We start from the raw sequence: 25,033 nt of genomic DNA on the forward strand, positions 1-25,033 counted from the left end.
ACAGTTCTGTCTATCCTTATAATACTGAATAAAAATAACTGGAAACTATTGAAAGCAACATATATTGAAGCAAGGTATAAACCAAAAAGCTATTTTCTTTTATTAAAAAAAAAACCTTTTTCTTCTACAAATTTTTCAAAGGTACTTTTAAATCCACTTCTATTGAAATTTCTATGCGTGTTTTTAAAAGCACATTATGGTTTAAATGTGCTCTAAACCATTATCGGAATCTGAAAAAGGTTTTCAAAAATGTCTTCATATAAAAATTTTACACCATATTCAACTAAATAGTCTTTACTTACTATATACAAAACTTCCTTTTTATTTTCCTTAAAAAAGGGTTTTATTGCATGCTCCATTAATAAAAAATGCCTTTATAGTAATCTCCTCCTTCTATACAGACTTGATAATTTCCTATTTTTTAAAAAAAAAAATGAAGTGCTTATTCAGTCAGAGAAACAAATAAAAAAAACAAACAAAAAAAAAAAAAAACACCTAGTATGTAAATCGAGAAAAAAAAATTAAATTAAATATTTCGGGGATAACTAAAATAACTAAACCACATCCAGTTTTCACTCCTTGGCATAAGGGGCGGTTAACTAAATTATACAATATGGAGTAAAAAGAAGGCGGATCCTTAAGACAAGTTAAGGCAAAGTTTTCCATTTCTCCTCTTTTCTAGTATGTCCACTATACTTTCCTACATATTAGCCGTGATTAATTTCATATAAGCCCATGTGAACAGACCTCACAAATGCTGTCTGTATATAGTTCACAGAATAAATTAGAACATAGGTCTCATTCACAATGGTTTATTTATACTAACACGGATACATTATTTTATCACATAATATGTGTTTTGTATAGCATTTCTTATAAGCAGAACTGCCAATGTTAAGGCTCCCATCCTGGAAGAATGTGCAGGCCATTTTTTTGACACAGAAAACATTTCTATCTACTTCAAAGTACAATCATAAGATGGTTTTCAGTGACTGCACACAATAACTTCTCCACATTTATTATACTGTTCTGGGTTCAGCTTTAAGACCTAGATATTAGATCTTTAGTTCTAGAAACTAAATACAAACAATAAATATTGTAATAAGGTAAAGAAATATCATACCTTGCTAAAACGAAATTAATTTTCTGTGTGAAGGCTCCAGTACAAAAAGCTGCTCAGAAGTCCGTATACATCTCACATATCAGTCAAAAGCTTGAACTGTGTTGCTAGTTAAAAAAAAAAAAAAAAAAAATCATATAAAAGAACATCTGATTCAAGAGACGGCAGGAAGCATACAGACATTCACAATGGCATTCTCACTGCAAAGTCCATCTAATTCTCCTCAGCTGTTTGTCATGTGGTCTTGCTGACTGATCAAATGATTTTCCTTTGACAAGCTTAGCAACACAGCTCTGTATTCCTTCACAGTGTAACATACTCCAAATTCATTCATTACATGTACTATGAAATGGTTATACTAACAATGCCACAAGGATCATAATAGTCTATTTTCCATTTTTATTTACCACACAAAACACTACTGACCCCATTTCTCCTCTAGTTTAAATTGAATTAGATCATAACAATCCTAAAACTGAGTGGAGCATAAATATACTGTTCTATTTCCCAATGGTCATCATCATCATTTTATATAGCGCCACTAATTCCGCAGCACTGTACAGAGAACTCACTCACATCAGTCCCTGTCCCATTGGAGCTTACAGTCTAAATTCCCTAAAATGCACACACTGACTGACAGAGAGAGACTAGGGTCAAGTTTGATAGCAGCCAATTAACCTACTAGTATGTTTTTGGAGCGTGGGAGGAAACCGGAGCACCAAGAGGAACCCACTCAAACACGGGGAGAACATACAAACTCCACACATAATATTATAATATTCCTATATATATTATCTATTATTAAATAAAAAAACAAGACAAACCCAAACTAAAAGAACCCACTTTACCTTGAAAATGTCTCCAGTGACTTAAATAAGTTTCCCTTCCCTTTGGTGTCTCGTTGAGGATCTTCCCAAGCTATCCTGGTAAATATAAACCAACAAAATGGGTGGGAATAAACGGGTGCTAAGAATAAGTTGAGATGGAGCAAATGGTTTACACGCTCCTGTAGGTGGAATAAAAAGTTGATCTGTCAGAGTTCTTTTGTTCTGGAAAGGCAATTTTAAATTGCCCTGGGTATGTAACTGCTCTTCTCTATTCTTAGTTGGTTGCGGATAGTGGGAAGGAAGTATAATATTTTGACCGATATGGAAAGTGTAAACCACCTTAGGTAGAAAAGTAGGATAGGTTCGTAGTAGCACTTTGCCCATATATAGATTTAGAAAAAATTCTCTACACCGTACATTGGTTTGTGTTTCAAACCATTGTCCCATAAGCTTGCGAGCAGGGTTGTCTTACCTCTGTCTGTATTACCCAGTATTGATTTATTAATGTTTGTTTCCAATCGTAAAACGCTAAGGAATCTGCTGGTGCTATATAAATAAATGTTGATGATACAGCATGTAGCTCTCCAACTGAATGGGAAGATGTTATTGCTACCAGAAATACCACTTTAAAGATCAGCCATTTGAGGGATACTTCTTGCAGAGACTGAAAGGTATCACCCAGTGCATCTAGTAACATATTAAGATCCCCCGGTGTTACAAAATTTTTGAAACATGGGCAAATTTTTTGTACTTCTTGGAAAAAAAAAAAAGTGAAAAATAAATTTATTAGATTACAACCTTGAGTCTAAAAAAGCATTAAGTCTAAACACCTTAAACTTTCAGGGTAGCGGGTGCCATCCTGAAGAAATTCTAGAATTTGTGTAATGGTAGCAGAAGCTAGATCAAACAAGTTATGTTTGCACCACATAAATTTTATTTTCTGGCTTTTAGAAGTTCCTTAATGGCTTTACCTGAGATTATCTTGCGTCTGAGCAATAACTGCTCAATTTCTAGATCATCAAAGACATGGGGGTAAATTTATCAAGCTGCCAGTTTCTGTCGGGTTTGAAATGTGGAGATTCTAGTTATTTTGTGGAATGCACTAAATAAATAACTAGAATCTGACTGGTTGCTATAGGCAACATCTCCACTTTTCAAACTCGCCAGAAACTCACAGCTTCATAAATTTATCCCATGGTCTTTTGGTTGGGATGTAGAAGGTCTGACCAAGCAAGTAGAGGCCAAGGTTGTTCCAGAAACATTCCCCAGGCTACTGCAAACCAAGGTGGAGCGTGGCCAAAATAGAAGCACTGCTACTACTTCTGCTGTTTCTTTCTCAACCAGAAATTGAAGTTATAAGTGCTTGTGACCTTCCGGCACGCCTTCTGTTGTAGAAAAGTAGTAATAATCAAAACGGAATTACAATTTTGAAGGTGCAGTTTCACAAAACAGCCACCTACTAAATAAACAAAGTGGTGAAACAGGTGATATACAAAACAGCAGTAGTACAGATATATATATATAAAATTTGATTTTTTTTTCATGCAAACTTTACATATTTTGGAACATGTTTAAACCACATGGTGATGTCTTAAATAGTAATAAGAATTCTAAGTTTCCTAATCCTGTAATATATTGAAACAGTCCCAGATACTTGGCTGCAGGTACCCTCCACATGAAGTGTTGAAGTCGAATAATTGGATGAAGTTGTTATAAATTAATAAAGTATTGATTGTAATAGTTTCACATGCGATTGTGATGAGTATGCTACATCATGCCAGGGTTAACTACACAATCGCATGCGCAAAACAGAGCAAATACACTTAGACTCACTTCTATATTTGTAAATAGTTCACATTTAATAAAGTTCCAACTCACATTCTTTTATTATTAAGAATTAAAGATTATTTACACAAAGATAAGCCTACATTAAAGTCTTTATATTTTTGTAATCCCGGTACTGGGGCAATGTGTATGACCTGTACTGTTGTGCTTTTTACACATCTGCTGTTATAAATAAAAAGTTAAAAAAAAAAAAAAAGATAAGCCTACATTAAAAGGTACTTATGGTTCAGATCCTAAGAAATGTATGTTGTTTGGTCTTATATTAAGACACATTTTACCAACAGAAATCCGGTATCAGAGAAGCGATCGCTAGTTATGATTAGTATAAGATTAGTTTTTAAAAGAACCCTGTTATTATTATTATCCTTTATTTATTAGGCGCCACAAGAGTTCCGCAGCGCCGTACACAGCACAAACAGTAGACTAAACAAGGTAACATCACAAACGGTTAACAAAAAATACCAAAACTTCAGAGACTCCAGGCAGGCTAATGCAGTAAAGACGGAGCAGAAGAGCAGGTATGGAGAACAGAGGGAAGAGGGCCCTGCTCAAATGAGCTTACATCCTAAGGGAGGGTAGACAGAACACAGGCACACAGGGAGCAAGATGAAGAAGTGGGGAGAGAACAGGGGGCGGGAGGAGAGAGGGGAAGAACAGGTGGAGGAGAGGTTAGGTGGAAGGTTGGTAAGCCTTTAGGAACAGATAAGTTTTGAGTGCCCTCTTGAAGGAGGACAGATTGGGAGAAAGACGGATGGAGCGAGGGAGGTCATTCCAGTGAAGGGGGGCAGCACGGGAGAAGTCTTGGATTCTGGAGTGGGAAGAGGTGATCAGAGTGGAGGAGAGGCGACGGTCATTGGCCGAGCGCAGGGAACGGGCAGGGGTGTGAATGGAGAGGAGGTTAGAGATATAGGGAGCAGTAGACTGGGAGAGAGCCTTGTAAGTGACGGTCAGGAGTTTGAAGAGGATTCTGTAAGGAATGGGGAGCCAGTGTAGGGCAAGGCAGAGAGGGGAGGCAGACGAGGAGCGGCGAGAAAGGAAGAGGAGTCTTGCAGCCGCATTTGAGTATAGAGCGGAGGGGGGCGAGATGGGAATGGGGGAGGCCGGTAAGAAGGAGGTTGCAATAATCAAGGCGGGAGATGATGAGTGCGTGGATGATAGTTTTGGTGGCATCCTGGGAGAGGAAGGGCCAGATGCGGGCAATGTTGCGTAGCTGGTAGCGACAGGCTTGGGCGAGGGATTGGATGTGGGGGGCGAAGGAGAGAGAGGAGTCGAGGGTAACGCCCAGGCAGCGGAGTTGGGCGACAGAGGAGATGGTGGTATTGTTAACAGTGATAGAGAGGATGTGGTGGGCGGGGAGTCTAGGGGGAGGAAAGACAATCAGTTCAGTTTTGGAGATGTTCATTTTGAGAAAGCACGATGACATCCAGGAGGAAATGGCAGAGAGGCAGTCAGATACACGAGAGAGGAGGGAGGAGGAGAGATCAGGCGAGGAGATGTAGAGTTGGATGTCGTCAGCGTAAAGGTGATACTGAAGACCGAATGAGGAGATGAGAGCCCCCAGGGAGGAGGTGTAGAGCGAAAAGAGTAGAGGGCCAAGAACAGAGCCCTGAGGGACACCAACAGGGAGAGGGAAGGGGGTGGAGGAGGAGCCAGACGTGGATACTGAGAAGGAGCGGTTAGCGAGGTATGAGGTGAACCAGGCAAGGACAGATCCAGAGAGGCCAAGAGAGAGAAGTGTTTGAAGCAGGAGGGGGTGGTCCACGGTGTCGAAGGCCGCAGAGAGGTCAAGGAGGATGAGCAGGGAGAAGTGACCCTTAGATTTGGCTAAAAGTAGATCATTAGTTAGATTTGGCCAGGGCAGTTTCGGTGGAGTGGAGGGGGCGGTAACCGGATTGAAGAGGGTCGAGTAGGGAATTGTCCGAGAGGTGTCTAGTGAGGCGGCAACAGACAATCCTCTCAAGTAATTTGGAGGCAAAGGGGAGAAGTGAGATAGGGCGATAGTTTGCAAGAGAGGTGGGGTCAAGATTAGGTTTTTTGAGGATGGGAGAGATAAGAGCGTGTTTAAATGAAGAGGGGACTACACCAGAGGAGAGTGATAGGTTGAAAAGGTGAGCAAGGTAAGAGCAGGCAGTGGGAGAGAGAGAGCGAAGGAGGTTAGAGAGGATAGGGTCGAGAGGCTAGGTGGAGGGTGGAGAGGAAAGAATGAGGGAGCGAACTTCATCACCCGAAGTGGGGCAGAAGGAGCACCAGAGTAGGTTGTTGGAGAGAGAAAGGATGAGGGGGGCGGGGGAGGGATGGGATAAGGAAATGTTCAGTCGGATGATCTCAATTTTAGAAGAGAAAAAAGTGGCGAAGTCAGAAGCGGAGAGGGAGGGCGGGACAGGAGGGGGAGGGGGAGAGAGGAGGGAGTTGAAGGTGGCAAAGAGGCGGCGGGGATTGGAGGACTGAGAGGAAATCAGGGACTTGAAGAAGGATTGTTTAGCCAGGGAGAGGGCGGAGCAGAATGAGGTGAGTGTAAATTTGAAGTGTTGAACTGGTGAAGTGAAGTGTTGAAGTGGTGAACTGTTAATGGGTTAGTTCAAACCAGATTTTCAGCGGCAAGACACATATGCAGCTGAGTGAGTTGCCCCCCCCACCTTTGGAGAAGAATCCTTTGAATTGAACTATGGCCTGCATTGGACTAACCCAATGGTCAGGGAACAGGGGTAAATTACCCCAAATGGTGTAAAAATTAAATTCCTGGGGGTAATGCTGCCGATTCACATGCTGTCAGTTGGATTGTAGACCCCTTTAAATGTGAAATTGCTGTTGTACCAGAAGAGCCTCAAGGGTTGGCAGAGGCACTTCTTGAGCTTCGATGCAATAATGAAGCACGTATTGCATTTGAATACAAAGCAGATCTGTCATATTTTTGGATGTCAACAGCTGCAAAGGCATTCAAAATTGCACATGAGGAGGCAGTCAAAAAGTTGCTGCCTTTTGCAACAACCTACCTTTGCAAACAAGCAGAGAAATCGATTGGACGCTGAAGACTGTATCCAAATTGCTCTGACAACAAAATGCCCCAATATTGATGCTCTCGTATCAAAAATGAAGCAACATCATTTCTCCAAAACCTGAAGTTTTGAAGTTGAAGCTTTCAAAGAAATTTTGAATAGATTCAATGAAATTTTGAATTCCAATAATTAATATATGATTTCCTTCCTTTCAAATCAAGGGGGTAACGTTGGCATATCTAAATATATTTTGGGGTTAAAGGTAAAAAAGTTCCCCGACTCCTGGACTAACCTGAATCTTGAACCAATGAAGAACTCTTTTAGTTATTAAATATGCCGCTACAGATAAGTAGGCGACCTTTGGCCCTCTGGTTGTTGTAAAACTAGAAGTCTCAGAAAGCCCCGACAGCAAACCACGGGTTGCCGGTTTACTCTACTGCAACCTATAGGGTCATTATTCAAAGCAAATTAAAGCTATTTACATATTTGAAAAGTATTCAATGATTAGTACACATTGTGTAGACATTGTCATTAATTTGCTATTACTGGGTCACATTAAAATCATGTAGTTACTCCTCACGGCAGGAGGTGTTTGGCATGCAGTCCTCAGAATACTGCATTTTTATTTACATTAAAGTGGGTATTGTTCTATTCACTCATTCTTTGATTCAACAAGGAAAGGATTAAGAAACATAATCAAACAAAGCAGACAAGGCGTGGGAAAATACAACCATACTCTGGACTATTAAATGGTGCAAATTCAATTTAAAAAAAATAATATATAAATATTTTATTTTTTTGTTTGTTTGTTTGTTTTTAAGTGTTAGGTGGCATTGCTGGGATTAGAGAACTTTGACAAGTTTGTCTTAACATATTACTTTTTGGTGGGCATGAGTTCATACCAAAATTCTATGTTACATTGATGAACAGATTAAATTATTATATATTAAATATGACAATATTAAAATATCTAGAAACAAAGCACTGAGAATCAGGATGACCAACACCACCCCAGAATACTCCTTGCTATGGTTGATGTATGACTCATCAGGATTGTAAGCGTCACCACAATAGAGTTGGCTGCCAAGTACCAAAATACTTTGCCTACACAAAAATGTAACGTTTAACGGAAGTGAAAACTATTTACCAGATTCCGTGCGTATTAACCCAGCCAGAAGAAGACATTCTTTTGTATAACTACTTCACATATTGCTGATTTTCCATGTTTGTTGACCATATGAATAACAACATGGCCGGCCACATATTTGAATTATGCAGAATCAGGTACAAGGCAAATTTTTATACCGATTTTTTAACTTTAAAGATTGCAAAGTATGCAACTGCTTTTTCTAACAAAAGAAGACAGGGCCAACTCTAAAAGGTAAAACAGGAGGGACAAGCTCACTAATCCAGCAGGGCTAACCTACCAGCACAGTTTGCTAAACATTTCAGCACTGACCAGAAGGGTCACAAAAATGACGTAGGTCCAAATATGAAGTAAAAGAATAAATAAATAATCACATTCCTTAACAAGAATAGAAACCACTTGTAGAAAAAGTCCAATCTATGTGAACTGGCTAGAAAAAGTCCCCTTTTTGGCACGACTGTCTGGCTTCCAAGACCCTGAAAGGGATGGTGGCTAGCAACAGGTAGGCTGTGGCTTCTCGAGACTGAACTTTGTTGCATGTAAAAAAAAATAATTATTTAACCGTTAGAAGTTTGTAAGCAAATTCAGAGACCATTCAAGTTGTATGCCTCATGAAAGAGTAGAGAAATATTTTGGCTGATTCTCATGCCAAGTGCCAGCATTTACATATAGGATGGTCAGTTTTGTATGTCCTTCTCCAGTTTAAATGGAACATATTTATTGTTGATCTGTTTACACTTAACTTGTAACACTATGTGAAATCTGTATTAGGTCCTCTTTAAATCACACCTGCCAGACAGAGGTGAAAAGGCTTATTTACAGGTACCTAACATGCTACACCCATGGGCCATAGACCAACCTCTAAAGTGTAAGCAAGGTCCTTGTGCTTGGTGTTCACATTTGTTAGAACTCATAGGTAATATGCAATAATAATAATAATAATAATAATAATAATAATAATAATAATAATAATAATAATAATAATAATAATAATAATAATAATAAAAAGGGGTCAACTTTGCAAAAGGATAAAGTATACCACTCCCAAGAGGTGCCTGAACAGGAGCAGTCATCCCTTTGACTCAGATATGAAAGACGTGAAATTCAAACTAGAAGATGTTGACCGCAAAAAACGGAACAATGTGCACATTACAGGTATCCCAGAGTCAATAGACTTCTAAGTGCTCCCAGCCTTTATTGTGGGCCTGGTCCAGAGAATGCTACATGAAACCTGTGAGGAAGACCTACTTCTAGATAGAGCCAATCGCACCAAGAGACCCTCTACAAAGCACCCCTCAGATTTCATTACACTATCTACAATGAGAATATTATGACCATTACACACCTATGGTTTCCTCCCAGGGGACCAGAAAAGTTTTGTTAATTGATCTTGCATTGAGTATATTGAAGAAGAGGAGAGATTAATATGCTTTACAAAGTCCCTGCAGAATAACAGGATCCTTTACAGGTGGAGGTTCCCCTTCCACCTGCTTCTTTTATCAGATGGTCAAAGCACATACTGTAAAAAACCAAAAAACTAAATAAAAAAAATAAAAAAACCTCAAGCAGGGGCTGACCACCCTGTTGAACAAATTGGGCATACCGATTTCTTCACACAAGAGAAACTACTTGCCAGATCCCCAGCAAGAGCACCCCCTTGAGATTATTAATCAGAGACCTGTTAATAACAGATTTATAAATACCATGTCAATTTAAACCAAACAAACTGGTACCTAGTGCACAGTGACACAGTAAGGACCCTCCGTCTTTCAGACAGCCAAGCTTCACCAGCACTGCCCAGCATATCATCTTTGCAAGGCCAACTACACATTTGTACTTGGTTACTTTTGATTTGATCTTTTATTTTGTTTGACTTCAACAAAAAAAAAAAAAAAAAAAGGGAAGAGTGCCTTGATGATCTCTAGGATTCATCGTTTGCAGTTATAAAATAGAGATGCTCAGGCTTGGTTCCTCGAGAACCGAACACACCCGAACCTAGCAGATCCGAGTACCAAGCCAGCTCGGTACTTTCGCACGCTCTCGGAATTGAAAACGAGACAAAACGTCATTGTTGCGTCGTAGGATCTCGCGAGTTTTGGATTATATAAGTACCGCCCACCACAGCGATCCAGCGCCAGTTCACAAAGGGACACAGAAGTGGTAGCACAGTTCTTGGCAGTCTGTAGAGCAGTTGGGCAGCGTCATAGGTAGAATAGAAAGAGTAGAGTTAGCAATGTTCTTCAAAGTCTCCAGTGACATTCAGGAGAGCTCCATTGCTAATTGTCATTGCTGAATTAGAATTAATAAGTCTGGAAGGCTTAATCTTCTAAATCTGCAGTCACAGGGTACTGTGTTATATAGGTTACACACAAAGAGGAGCTCGTTGCCATGTATTAGCTATAGAAAAACCAGTTATACAAGAAACGGGTGGAGCGATCAAATGAACCATAACTGGTTTCATGATCCAAGGACAATTCCATCTTGCACCACTTTTATTTTCTGCCACTGCTGTGTGCCAATGTTTCCTAGATGTGCTAGGAACTGCCGAGTGTTTGAGTCATTGCTCTGTTGCTCAGTATCCAGCCAGGTCACTGCAGTCTTTGTTTGAAATAGAGATGCTAAGGCTCGGTTCCTCAAGAACCAAACACACCCAAACTTAGCATATCCGAGTACCGAGCCGGTTCGGCACTTTCACTCTTTTTCGGAATCAAAAAAGAGGCAAAACGTCATTGTTACGTTATCGGATCTCTGGAGTTTTGAGTTCTATAAGTACCGTCCTCCACTGCGATCTAGCGTCATTTCACAGAGGGATACAGAAGATGTAGCACAGTCTGTAGAGCAGTTGAGCAGCAAGCTAGATAGAATAGAAAGAGGAGGGGGTAGCATTGTTCAACAAATTCTACAGTGATATTTTGAGAGCTCCATTGCTAATTATCATTGCTGAAATACAAATACTATGGTTGCCAGGCTTGGTCTAAGTCTGCAGTAACATTTTACTGTACAACAGTCATAGCTCACTCAAACAGGAGAGGTGGCAGGGTTCAGTGCAGATACAGAAATTGTAATAATAGGGCTGTCAGTGTTCTTAAGTCTCTAGTGACCCTAAATATTTCGGGACACAGACAGCATCTCCTTCATGTCATTGTCATTTTTAAAAAAGTTCGGTACCACCAAGTTGATTATGTGAGCAAAACAGGAAATGTGATGGAATTCCCCCTGCTGTAATGCTCTATCGATATTGGTGGTGTTAGCAGCAATCATATATCCTCAGGAGAGTCCAAGCAGGATAAGCCATGTTGCAATGACATCCCTTGGTTTTTCAAACAGGTTGGCAGCGATATTACCTCTGACTTGCGCCTTGTCTCATCTCTGATAACCACCTCTCACTCCCGCCTTCAAAACTTCTCCCATGCTGCTCCCCACTTATGAAATTCCCTGTCACACTCAATCAGACTTTCCCACAGCCTTCAAATCTTTAGATGCTCTTTGAAAACCCATCTCTTTTCTAGAGGTGATCTTATCCTCGATAGCACTATTCACACCAATGCACTCTCACAACTATCCCAATCTCCACTTTGAGCCACACTCGCTTCTCTTGTTTCAGCTGTGCCCTCTTCCCTTTATAATGTAAGCTCTCTATTGAGCAGGGTCCTCCATACCCTTTGTTTTCATGTCTCCATTCATTTTGTCTGCCTTGCCTGTGCTTGTTTTGCGTATGTCCTGTTTTATGTATGTCCTTGCCTTCCCTACTGTATGGCGCTGTGGAGCCTTAGAAATCTACGATAATAATAATAATAATAATCCTCTTAGTGAATCAGATGATACACACAGTAGCCTGTGTCAGAAAAATGTGACGTACTTGGGTACATGCTGCTGCTGTTGAAGACGAATCACCAACCCAGTGGGCTGTCACAGTCATATAATCTTTAGTTTGCTCAGTTACGCTTGTCCACATATCTGTGGTTAAGTGTACAGTGGTTAGAATGGCATTTTGTAGCCCAATTACATTTTTACAAATCTTCTGGTAGAGGTGAGGAATAGCTTTTCTAGTAAAATGGTGTTGTGATGGAATTTGGTAACGGGGACACAAGACCTCAAGTAATTGTCTAACACCAGCTGCATTAATTGTGGATATTGGACGCAGATCTAATACTAGCATAGTCGCCACAGCGTCTGTGATCCGCTTTGCGACTGGGCGACAGCTTTCAATCTTGCAAAGGATTGTTTAACAGTCAACTGTTGTAAACTACTAGTAGTCTTCTTCTTGATCTGCTTCTGGGTTGAAGATCCACCCCCAGTAGCAGGAGCAGCAGCAGTGGGCCTAAGGCACAAGGATTCTTCAGAGGAGTCATCTCGCATTAGCAACTTGGATGCAGGACCAACTCCGATCACTTGTGAGGATATTGATGATGAAGGTGTTGGGGGTGTAGACTGCAGGTGTTGGGATCTAGATGAGAGAAGGATCCTAGCTGATGCTTGACTGCTTGTTGTTATTTTTTTAGCATTAGTTTCTGATTTTCCCAAGAGCTTTCCATGAACTCGCTTAAAATGGCGTAACATGGATGAGGTTCCTAGATGGTGAAGATCCCTACCTCTACTGACTGTGGCTTTACAAACACTACAAATGGTTGGACAACTGTTGTCAGGATTTGGGTAAAAATAATTACACACATAAGAGGTGGATTTTTTGGTCTTATACCCAGGCATGACAATGGCCTTCTTCTTATCACTGGCAATAACTGCTGCGGTCTTTTTTTGAAAGTGTATGAAAATAATATTGTGACCTGTGAGGTGGTCAAATTTGACTGCAAATGACTTGAAATTAGTGTTATTGAGGTTAATAATAATGTAGGGGGGGGGGGGGGGGGAGAGCAAAATATGTGATTTTAGGAGGAAACATCAGGATCCAAAACCAAAACACACAAGGGCGGTTTTGCCAAAACAAAAACAAAGTTAATCCGGATCTAGATCCAAAACCAGAACATGGGGGTCAGTGAACATCTTTAGTTATAAATCACTTGGATATCAAAACAAATGTGATCTGCCTGAACATTAAATAAAAATGATTTTTGCATAGAGCTTCGCAGTTACACCTTGAGGCAAATTTATCTTCATCAGATAAAAGATATTAATGCATTTATAATACTAAGGTATTTATGGATGAAGTGAAATATGCATGATCGTTGACAGTGGCTGACCATTTCCATACAAAATGAACAACTATAGGCTTATACTCTCACCAATATCAGTTAGATGGGAAGTTGTAGTGTACACCTCCCTTTTATTTAATCCATGTGTTTGTGTAATTTCTGCCTGCTATCTCTCTATACATACTTGGGGCTATTTCACTATGATGTTTAACAAACTGTATAATTATCATTTATTTATAAAAACTATAGCACTATATTTATAGATAATCGTTTCTTTTATTATATGTTTACTTATTTTATTAATATGTGGGAGACATTTAAACTTAATGTGAATTAAATCTTGATACGCTACACAACATATAAAAGGGTTTATTTCATAACGTTTTTAGCAAGTGTTTCTTTGAGAATTAAATGTTATAGTAAATCTCACTTAATGTAAAGATCTTGAAACAAACCATATTTTTAGGAAATAAGTATATAACTAAAATATTCTTGTTTTTGCCGTGGCGCAACCTGGGGAGAGAAAAGAAAAAGAAGAGGGGGGGGGGGGGTTGTAGGGGTGGTGTGTAGAGAACACAGTAGAGGTGGTACAGGGATCCCTGACGAAGTCTAAGGACGAAACGCGTTGGACATAACTACACCCCGCACAAGACTCTCTGCACACTCACCTCTGCCCCTGGAAAACATCACGTCAGGGATCCCTGACGAAGTCTAAGGACGAAACGCGTTGGACATAACTACACCCCGCACAAGACTCTCTGCACACTCACCTCTGCCCCTGGAAAACATCACTCGCAAACTCTCCAAGATCTGAAGCAGAAACAAAAGAACAAGTATCGGAACAACCTGCAGTGGAACGCAGAGTGCGCTCCAACAACACCGGAAGTCCGGCGGAAGCGCCTCAGGTGAACTAGCAGCACCCGCTCGGCCCCAGTCAAGCCATCACTCGGTACACGCTACAAATCAGCTCTAACTGATAGCGCCAAACAGAAAACCAGAGAGAACGGCTGACGAACATCCAACTGCTCTTATAAGAGCTACCTAAGCAAAAGTTCATTACTTACATATCTCGCTACACATCCATATTCCATAACACATAGTTTTTATCACCTTGCACACAACAACTGCCCAACACTTTAAAAGCACACCTCAGCACATAATAACTAACAATTAGAGGCAATCATAACACTAAGTGCCTCTATTTATAGCTCTAGCCAACCAAGAGCTCTTAACACCCCTACAGATACACTAATCACACCCCACACAGAAGTAGGGATGTGCACCGGCGACTTTTGAGGTCTCGTGTTTTGTGTTTTGGATCCGGATTTTCGTTATTTTTGAGGTTCGGATTTGTCTCGCAAAACACTTGACGAAAGGTCTCGGTTCGGATTTAAGGTATTGGATTCGGATTTTTTTTGAAAAAAACATAAAAAGTTTAAAAATCAAGTTTTTGGGCTTATTTTCACTCCTAGGCTATTATTAATCTCAATAACATTCAATAACAAGCATTTCCACTAATTTACAGTGTATTCTGAACACCTCACAATATAGTTATTAGTCCAAAACGTTGCAAAAAGGTATCTTTCTGGACTGCGTAGAGGAGTGGGTCACCACAATATATATTAAAAACCCTGAACTTTTATGATTCGCACCAATAATTGTACCTGGACTGCGTAGAGGAGTGGGTCACCACAATATCTTAAAAACCCTGAACTTTTATGATTCGCACCAATAATTGTACCTGGACTGCGTAGAGGAGTGGGTCACCACAATATCTTAAAAACCCTGAACTTTTATGATTCGCACCAATAATTGTACCTGGACTGCGTAGAGGAGTGGGTCACCACAATATCTTAAAAACCCTGAACTTTTATGATTCGCACCAATAATTGTACCTGGACTGCGTAGAGGAGTGGGTCACCACAATATCTTAAAAACCCTGAACTTTTATGATTCGCACCAATAATTGTACCTGGACTGCGTAGAGGAGTGGGTCACCACAATATCTATTAAAAACCCTGAACTTTTATGATTCGCACCAATAAATGTACCTGGACTGCGTAGAGGAGTGGGTCACCACAATATATTAAAAACCCTGAACTTTTATGATTCGCACCAATAATTGTACCTGGACTGCGTAGAGGAGTGGGTCACCACAATATATTAAAAACCCTGAACTTTTATGAATCGCACCAATAAATGTACCTGGACTGCGTAGAGGAGTGGGTCACCACAATATATATAATAAGAAAACCATCAACTTGTTTGATTCGCACCAATAAATGTACCTGGACTGCGTAGAGGAGTGGGTCACCACAATATATTAAAAACCCTGAACTTTTATGAATCGCACCAATAAATGTACCTGGACTGCGTAGAGGAGTGGGTCACCACAATATATATAATAAGAAAACCATCAACTTGTTTGATTCGCACCAATAAATGTACCTGGACTGCGTAGAGGAGTGGGTCACCACAATATATTAAAAACCCTGAACTTTTATGAATCGCACCAATAAATGTACCTGGACTGCGTAGAGGAGTGGGTCACCACAAGATATATTAAAAACCCTGAACTTTTATGATTCGCACCAATAAATGTACCTGGACTGCGTAGAGGAGTGGGTCACCACAATATATTAAAAACCCTGAACTTTTATGATTCGCACCAATAATTGTACCTGGACTGCGTAGAGGAGTGGGTCACCACAATATATTAAAAACCCTGAACTTTTATGAATCGCACCAATAAATGTACCTGGACTGCCTAGAGGAGTGGGCACTGGGCACCACAATAAAATATATAAAAAACCTTCAACAGGTCTGCATTACACTACACATACGGCTGCTCCTCCATCCTCTCCATCATATACATGTTGGAGTTTTAGCGTGTGACAACCTCTTGTTTTTGATAATGTCAGTGCATTTTGAATATTTTTCAATTTGCCCCACACCACTGAATGTACTTTATCTATGATACGCATCTATCTATCTTGACTGCGTAGTGTGGTGGCCCCGGTACACAATTTGGTACCGAGGCCACAATATAATTAAAAAACCCTCCACGTGTCAGAATTCCACCAAACAAGTATCTGGACTGCGTAGTGGGGTGGCCCCGGTACCCAATTTGATACCGGGGCCACAATAAAATAAATACACCCTCCACGTGTCAGAATTCCACCAAACAAGTATCTGGACTGCGTAGTGGGGTGGCCCCGGTACCCAATTTGATACCGGGGCCACAATAAAATAAATACACCCTCCACGTGTCAGAATTCCACCAAACAAGTATCTGGACTGCGTAGTGGGGTGGCCCCGGTACCCAATTTGATACCGGGGCCACAATAAAATAAATACACCCTCCACGTGTCAGAATTCCACCAAACAAGTATCTGGACTGCGTAGTGGGGTGGCCCCGGTACCCAATTTGATACCGGGGCCACAATACCTCCTCAAAACATGCTCCAGACAATTCGTCATTGACAGACCCCAGACAGACAGGGTCGTAGTGTTATTGTTTGACTTTGTAAACCCAAAAAAATGTCCCTGTTGCACTTGCACATAGTCGTGCAATGAAGACTGACTTTTTCATTTAAAGGCACGATCTTTAAAGTGTCAGAAATAGAGAGAAGACACAGGAGAGGAGAGTTGTAGCTGGGGACCTGGGGTGGAAGCTCCCAGGCTCCCCCAGCATTGCCTGGAAGTCTGAGCGTGGTGACTGAGCCAGGGCAAGGAATGTGTGCCCTGGATGAGGGGGAGAACTCCATGCCACTATAGTGAACCCAAGAGAGAGGGGGACACTGCACATGGAAGAGGCCCTGGAGTGAGGGCTGCTACAAGAGGCATGGTAGCTGTAGTGTCAGATCCTGAGGCTGAGAGTACACAGAGTGACGTGTCAGAGCACAGGAGACATTATCCCCGCAGAGGAGGGATGAGCTGCAGTTGAGAGGTCTGTTGTTGAAATAGGACATGCACACTTTAACAAACCAATCATTTCAGCGACAGGGCCTACCAAACAACTTTGGCTGAAATGATTGGTTTGTTTGGGCCCCCACACCAAAAAAGCTATTCATCTCTCCCTGTACAGACTAAACAGGCTCTACTGAGGCAAGATGTCGTCCTCATCCTCAACCTCTGATTCCTCTCCCCCTACAGTGTGTACTTCCTCCTCATCACACATTATCAATTCGTCCCCGCTGGACTCCACAACCACAGGTCCCTCTGTAGTATCTGGAGGGCAGTGCTGTACTTCATTGAGGAATTGATTATTCATTTTTATAAACATCATTTTTTCAACGTTGTGAGGAAGCAACCTCCTTCGCCGCTCACTGACCAGGTTCCCCGCTGCACTAAAAACTCTTTCCGAGTACACACTGGAGGAGGGACAACTCAGGTAAAATAGAGCCAGTTTGTACAGGGGCTTCCAAACTGCCTTTTTTTCCTGCCAGTAACAATATGGACTGTCTGACATGTCTACTTGGATGGTGTCAGCAAAGTAATCATCCACAATTTTTTCTATTGTGACAGCATCCAATGCAGCGAGAGTAGACATGTCTGCAATGGTTGGCAGGTCCTTCAGTCCGGACCAGATGTTATCAGCATCCCCGCCAGTGCCTCTTTTGGGAAAACTGAGCTTTTTCCTCGCAGCCATAGATGTGGAAGAAAATGAGGGTGGAGCTGTTGGCATGTCACGGTCCTCTTCAGAGGACAATCTCCTGACCAGCAGGTCTTTGCACCGCTGTAGATTTGTGTCCGCCGGAAACAGAGACACAACATACGCTTTAAACCGAGGATCGAGCACGGTGGCCAGAATGTATTCCTCTGACTTTAAAAGAGTGACCACCCTCGGATCCTGGCAAAGCGTACGAAGGGCTACATCCACAAGAGCTACATGCTTGCTGTAATCGCAATGGCTTACCAGCTCCTCCCTCACTTTCTCCAGCTGCTTCTGCAACAGCCTGATCAGGGGAATGACCTGACTCAAGCTGGCAGTGTCGGAACTGACTTCTCGTGTGGCAAGTTCAAATGGCTGCAGAACCTTGCACAACACGGAAATCAGTCTCCACTGCGCTTGACTCAGGCGCATCCCCACTCCTTTGCCTATGTCGTAGGTGGCTGTGTAGGCCTGAATGGCCTTTTGCTGCTCCTCCATCCTCTGCAGCATATAGAGGGTGGAGTTCCAGCGCGTCACAACCTCTTGTTTGAGGTGATGGCAGGGCAGGTTCAAGCTTTTTTGATGTGCCTCTAGTCTGCGGTAGGCACTGGCTGAATGCCGAAAGTGTCCAGCAATTTTGCGGGCCACCGCAAGCATCTCCTGCACACCCCTGTCACTCTTGAGGTAATGCTGCACCACCAAATTAATGGTGTGGGCAAAACATGGGACGTGCTGGAAATTGCCCATATTTAATGCCCGCACAATGTTACTGGCATTGTCTGACACCACAAATCCCCATGAGAGTCTAAGTGGGGTAAGCCACTGGGAGATAATTTCCCTCAGTTTTTCTAATATGTTGTCAGCGTTGTGCCTCTTATTAAAGCCTGTAATGCACAATGTTGCCTGCCTTTGCATGAGCAGCCATTTTGTAGATGCTGCTACTGATGCAGCTGTTGCTGTTGCTGCGGAAGGGGATGCATCTACCCAGTGGGCTGTCACAGTCATATAGTCCTTCGTTTGCCCAGAACCACTTGTCCACATGTCCGTGGTTAAGTGGACAGTGGGTACAACCGCATTTTTAAGAGCACTGAGGACACTTGATCGTACTTCTCTGTACATTTTTGGTATCGCCTGCCTAGTGAAGTGGAATCTCGAGGGGATTTGGTACCGGGGACACAATACCTCCATCAACCCTCTAAATCCCACTCCACTGATGGCGGACACCGGGCGCACGTCTAACACCAACATTGCAGTTACAGCCGCAGTTATACGCTTTGCAATAGGGTGACTACTATCGTATTTGGTGGTCATGGCAAACGACTGTTGGACGGTCAATTGTTTGGTGAAAGACTTAGCGGTCTTACGACTTCCCCTCTGGGAAGATGACCGACTAACAGCAGCAACAGCAGCAGTGGCAGTAGTAGGCGTACCGCTGCAGGATTCCTCGGATGAATCCCGTATTGAGGAGGACTCAGTCTGGCTGGTGACTTGGGCTGCAGGACTGAATCTGATGGAGATTGTGGAGGAAGTTGACGAGGAGGGTGTTGCTGGTGTGTATCCAACTGGACCACGGGATTTAGGTGTCCCTGTACCGATGAGGGTCCTAGCCCCAGTTCCTGAACTAACCACTGAACTATGAAGGTTATTCAGGTGACGTATAAGGGAGGATGTTCCTAGGTGGGCAAGATCCTTACCCCTGCTTATTTGAGCTTTACATAAGCTACATATTGCCATACATTGGTTGTCTGGATTTGGATAAAAATAACTCCAGACCGAAGAGGTGCATTTTTTGGTCTTCTGACCAGGCATGACGATGGGCTTTTTCATCCCGTGGACATCAGCTGTTTCCCCCCCTGGTGCCTCATTTACAATAACCACATCACCATCCTCATCATCAAGTTCCTCCACAGCGCCAGCTACATCATCAATAGCCTCCTCCCGAGCCACCTCTTCCCGTACAGTGATGGGAAGGTCAGGCTTGACAACCACCAACACCCTTGGACTCGCCTTGGGGATTTGTGATAATTTCTCTTTAGAAGGCAGAGTTGTTTGCTGTTTTGTTGCTGACAGCATAACTCTCTTCAATTTTTTGTAGGGGGGGGGAGGAGGAGGAGGGCTAAGATCCGTGGGTGAAGCTGAACCACTAGTCATGAACACGGGCCAGGGCCTAAGCCGTTCCTTGCCACTCCGTGTCGTAAATGGCATATTGGCAACTTTACGTTTCTCCTCAGATGATTTTAAGTTTCTCTTTTTGCTACTTTTTCTTAACTTGGGCTTTTTGGATTTTACATGCCCGGTACTACGAGATTGGGCATCGGGCTTGGAAGACGACGTTGATGGCATTTCATCGTCTATGTCATGACTAGTGGCAGCAGCTTCAGCATTAGGAGGAAGTGGGTCTTGATCTTTCCCTACTTTATCCTCCAAATTTTTGGTCTCCATTATATGTAGCACAAGATACTGCAGAATGTGTGAACTTGGTAATATTGCAGTACCAATGGACTTATACTGCTGGATTGGTTTTGCAAATTTGGTTATAATTATTATATATTTTTTTTTTTTTAAATTTTTTATTATTTTTTACTTTTTTTTTATTTTTTAAAAACTTGGGAATAATGGGGAAATAACTATGCCCTTAGAAGCACAGAGCACAGGACACAGCACCACTGGACTGAACAGGACACGGCACAGGACCCAGCAGCACTACGGAACTCAGCAGGACAGAGCACAGGACACAGCACCACTGGACTGATACTGCAGAATGTGTGAACTTGGTAATATTGCAGTACCAATGGACTTATAATGCTGGATTGGTTTTGCAAATTTGGTTATAATTATTATATATTTTTTTTTTTTTTAATTTTTTATTATTTTTTACTTTTTTTTTATTTTTTAAAAACTTGGGAATAATGGGGAAATAACTATGCCCTTAGAAGCTCAGAGCACAGGACACAGCACCACTGGACTGAACAGGACACGGCACAGGACCCAGCAGCACTACGGAACTCAGCAGGACAGAGCACAGGACACAGCACCACTGGACTGATACTGCAGAATGTGTAAACTTTGTAATATTGCAGTACCACTGGACTTTTACTGCTGAATGTGTGAACTTGGTAATATTGCAGTACCAATGGGCTTATACTGCAGGATTGGTTGTGAAAATTTTGTGGTAATTAAAAAATATTAAAGTAGTTTTTGGTATTTTTTAAAAAAACTTTTTTTTATTTTTTTAAACACAGGGGAATATTGGGGAAATAACTATGCCCTTAGAAGCACAGAGCACAGGACACAGCACCACTGGACTGAACAGGACACAGCACAGGACCCAGCAGCACCACTGACCTCAGAAGGACAGAGCACAGCACACAGCACCACTGGACTGATACTGCAGAACACAGCACAGCACAGCACAGCACTAAACAGCACAGCACAGCACAGCACTAAACAGCACAGAACTAAACAGCACAGAGGACCACCTAACACACCCTCCCTCTACCCTGATCAATGCCCGAGTGAAGATGGCGGCGACTAGCGGGGAATTTATAGGATCCGAGTATCGCGAGATCCGACAACGGGATTATGAGTCAGAGCCTCAGTTTCACTTTTGAATTTGGCGCCAATACCCGGATCTGTCTCAGATCCGACTCGGATCCGCAACGTTCGGGTGGGCTCGGATTTCAGAAATCCGAGCGCGCTCATCCCTACACAGAAGGTACCAATCCACCCCAATATACATTGCAAAAAGCTATAAACCAACAGCAGCAAAAGAGCTATAACATTTAAAGCCCCACAAGTATATTGGTGGTACCACCTCTACTTTGTTCTCAACACACCACCCCTACCACCCCCCTCCCCCCCCCCTCTTCTTTTTCTTTTCTCTCCCCAGGTTTGCGCCACGGCAAAAACAAGAAGGCAAACAACGAATTCGGAAACCGGAACATCCGAAGAATCCGTAACGGCAGCACCGATCCCAAAGACACTCCCGTCAAGCGCAGACGCCCAAGGTAAGCTCACCAAAAAGAGACCCTACCACCTGATCCCGAATATAACTAAAATAAACCTCAAACCTATCATAATGATGAAGTTATTTGCAGAATGTAAAACTGGTTTGTAAACCTTATCAAAGGAATTAACAAGTGTACTAATTAATTGAGGGGTGATTTTATGCTCATAAGACTATTTAAACTGGCTGCACTTGGGAAATTTAGCTTTGAAGAAGTGTAGATCTGCTGAAGGAAACGACTCAGCTATTTTATACACAGACAACACTAACTGAATACTCCGATTGCAGGGAGGATAATTACAAAATCACAGGCTACCATCTGAATTACCATTGAAATCTAATTTATAAAATAGCAGGTGGCCACCAAAGGGTAACAACTATACATCATTTTCTTACTCTTTGCTTCCCTCTATCGTTTTCATGAGATATACACTACATGGACAAATCTATTCAGACCATTATACCAACAGAGACTGTAATGATATTGTATTCAAATACATATACTTTACTATGGAGCTAGTCCCCTTTTGCAGCAATAACAGCTTCCGCTCTTCTTGGAAGGCTTTACACAAGATGTTGGAGTGTTTCTGTGGGAATTTGTGCCCTTTCATTCTGTAGAGCATTTATGAGGTCAGGCACTGATGTTGGACGAGAAGGCCTGGCTCACAATCTCCGTTCCAGTTCATCCCAATGGTGTTCGACGGGGGTGGGGCAGGGCTCTGTGCGGGCCAGTCAAGTTCTTCCACATCGAACTCATCAAACCATGTCTTTGTAGTCCTTGCTTTGTGCACTGGGGCACTGTCATGTTGGAATAGAAAAGGGCCTTCCCCAAACTGCTGCCACAAAGTTGTAAGCATAACATTGTCTAAAATGACTTGGGATGGTGAAGCATTAAGATTGCCCTTTACTGTAGTAAAGGGACCTAGCCCAAACCCTGAAAACAGCCCTATGCCATTATCCCTTCTCACCAAACTTCACAGCTGGCATAATGCAGTCAGGCATTTAAGGTTCTCCCGGCATCCGCCAAACCCAGACTCACCCATCTGACTGCCAAACAGAGAAGTGCGATTCGTCACTCCACAGAACACGTTTCCACTCCACAGTCCAGTGTTGGTGTGCTTCACCACCCCATCAGACGCTTAGAATTGGTCTTGGTGATGCGAGGCTTGCATGCAGCCGCTCGGCCATGGGAACCCATTCCATTAAGCTCCCGTCGCACAGTTTTTCTGCTTACATTAATGTCAGTGGACGTTCGGAACTCTTCAGCTATGGTATCAGCAAAGCACCATGGCGCCTTAGCAGTCAATGACCCCGCTCTGTGATTTTATGTGGTTTTCCGCTTCATGACTGAGTTGCTGTTGTCCCTAAACACTTTTTAATAATATAACTTACACTTGACTGTGGAATATCCAGCAGGGATGAAATTTCACGAACCGTCCAAATGTGGCATCCTATCACAGTACCATGTTTGAAGTCACTGAGCTCGTCAAAACAGCTAATTTTATATCACAAATATTTGCAAATGGAGACTGCATGGCTAGGTGGCTTGGGGAACCACAAGTGCCAGCACGCCCTGGCACAAGGGCTAGCTAGGACCTGTAGTGCACACAAAAAAAAAAAAATGTAAATAACAGAGTTAATGTTCAAAGCCTGGTTAAGTACTGTTTGCGACTTGAATTTCCAACCCTAGGATTTGGGGTCACATCAAGTAATGAATATGGAAGTGCCATGTGCCTGCAGAATACAGCTACAGTTCAATCTCCTAAATGATCTCCTCTGCAGAAACAATGGTCCAACACATGAGCAGATTGCAATCCAAGGTCTATGTCGATCCAGCCTCTTGGCCTCATCATTGCACTATGAGGTTCCAGTGCTACATCCATTGGTTGAAGAGGCTTGATGAGGAGGGCAGGAGGCTGAAATATTACTCACAATGAAGCCTACTCACCTATCTAACTATCTGTTGTGGGCATGAACTAAACACGGACTCAGAACAGAAGAGGAAGGTACTCCAGGTGAGGAAAATCACTGATTCAGGTAAAGGAGTCCAAGAGGGTGCAGACCTACTTTATTACGATATCACTAAAAGGGTGTATTTAGCCATAAGGTAAAATGTAACAAACACAGAACCTGGTGCTTTATAAGTAATGCAACACATTGGCTACTTAAATTAAAACCTCCATTTAAAGAAAAATGTCAACCCTAGAAACATGTACAGCAGAGGTCCACACACACACACACACTAATACACATATATATATATATATATATATATATATATATATATATTATATTATATATACACACACACACACACACACACACACACACCCTCCTTCCCAGCCTAGCAGGAGTAGAATGTCCATTGCAACAAGCTCTGCTGCGATGGTTCCACTGCCTGCTGCTGTTGGCAGGAGAATAGGGGAATATTTTATTCCTCCGCTGTTGACATCTCTTGATTGGATAATTGTCACAGCTGTCAGGAGAAAGAGTCTGGGGTATTGCCTGAACAGGAGGAGAGTACTGAACAGCAAAGCCCTGCACTAAATCTGTACAAAAGCTGAACTTCTTCAATAAATGTTTAGCATACCAGATGTGTACTTCATTTTCACAAACCATATTTGTCTCCATATTTGAATGTATTAAAATGATCAAGAGATGCCATATTGCTAGCCTACCCAAGTTAAAATGCAGTGTAAGTCACTAGTGCAAAAATTATCTTGAAAATGGTGGGTTACATGTTTGTATTTACAATTACAAAAGTTGTAGAATATGGGAAAAAGAAGTTGGAGAAGAGTATTTGGTTTTGTTACCCAATACTGGAAGCACAGATTATAATAAAACGGTAATCTATGTACATATAAATCTGTGCTCAGTGATAGAAAGGATATAAATATTTATATGGCAGATGCTAAAAACAAAAAAATGTATTTAATATCAAACTTTTACACTGTACTCGCACAACAGAAAATAAGTTACTTTATGTACCAAGCAAGCAACTAGTGTCAGCATTCGGATATACTCATTTTATTATCTGTAAGAATGGTTGTTAAATACAAATGTGAATATAAAGGGCAAACATTGGATAAATACTATAAACTCAATATCAGAATATAATACATTTAAATTAATTCTGTTGAGACATAATACAATTTCATCTGACACTGCTTACTTTGAAATCAGTTTCATTAAGGGGGGGGGAGTTGCAGACGAGCAGCATAGGATAGTAAAACAAACCGTCACACGTTGGTGGGATAATCAAGAGAAAAAAAAAGTTTTCATAAAATA

General features: G+C 41.9%; 1 protein-coding gene across 2 annotated transcripts in view; it reads right to left on the reverse strand.

Annotated features, from left to right (window-relative positions):
• The window catches only part of RAB27A (RAB27A, member RAS oncogene family), an 80,722-nt gene that overhangs the window by 44,288 nt on the left and 11,401 nt on the right, over window positions 1-25,033 (reverse strand). For both annotated transcript variants that reach the window (XM_075208029.1, XM_075208026.1), the window contains exon 2: window positions 1,124-1,227. The gene's annotated coding sequence lies outside the window, so the exon portion shown is untranslated. The remainder of the gene's footprint in view (window positions 1-1,123; window positions 1,228-25,033) is intronic.

This window comes from Mixophyes fleayi, chromosome 4, assembly GCF_038048845.1.
Source record: "Mixophyes fleayi isolate aMixFle1 chromosome 4, aMixFle1.hap1, whole genome shotgun sequence".
NCBI classification, from domain to species: Eukaryota; Metazoa; Chordata; class Amphibia; order Anura; family Limnodynastidae; genus Mixophyes; species Mixophyes fleayi.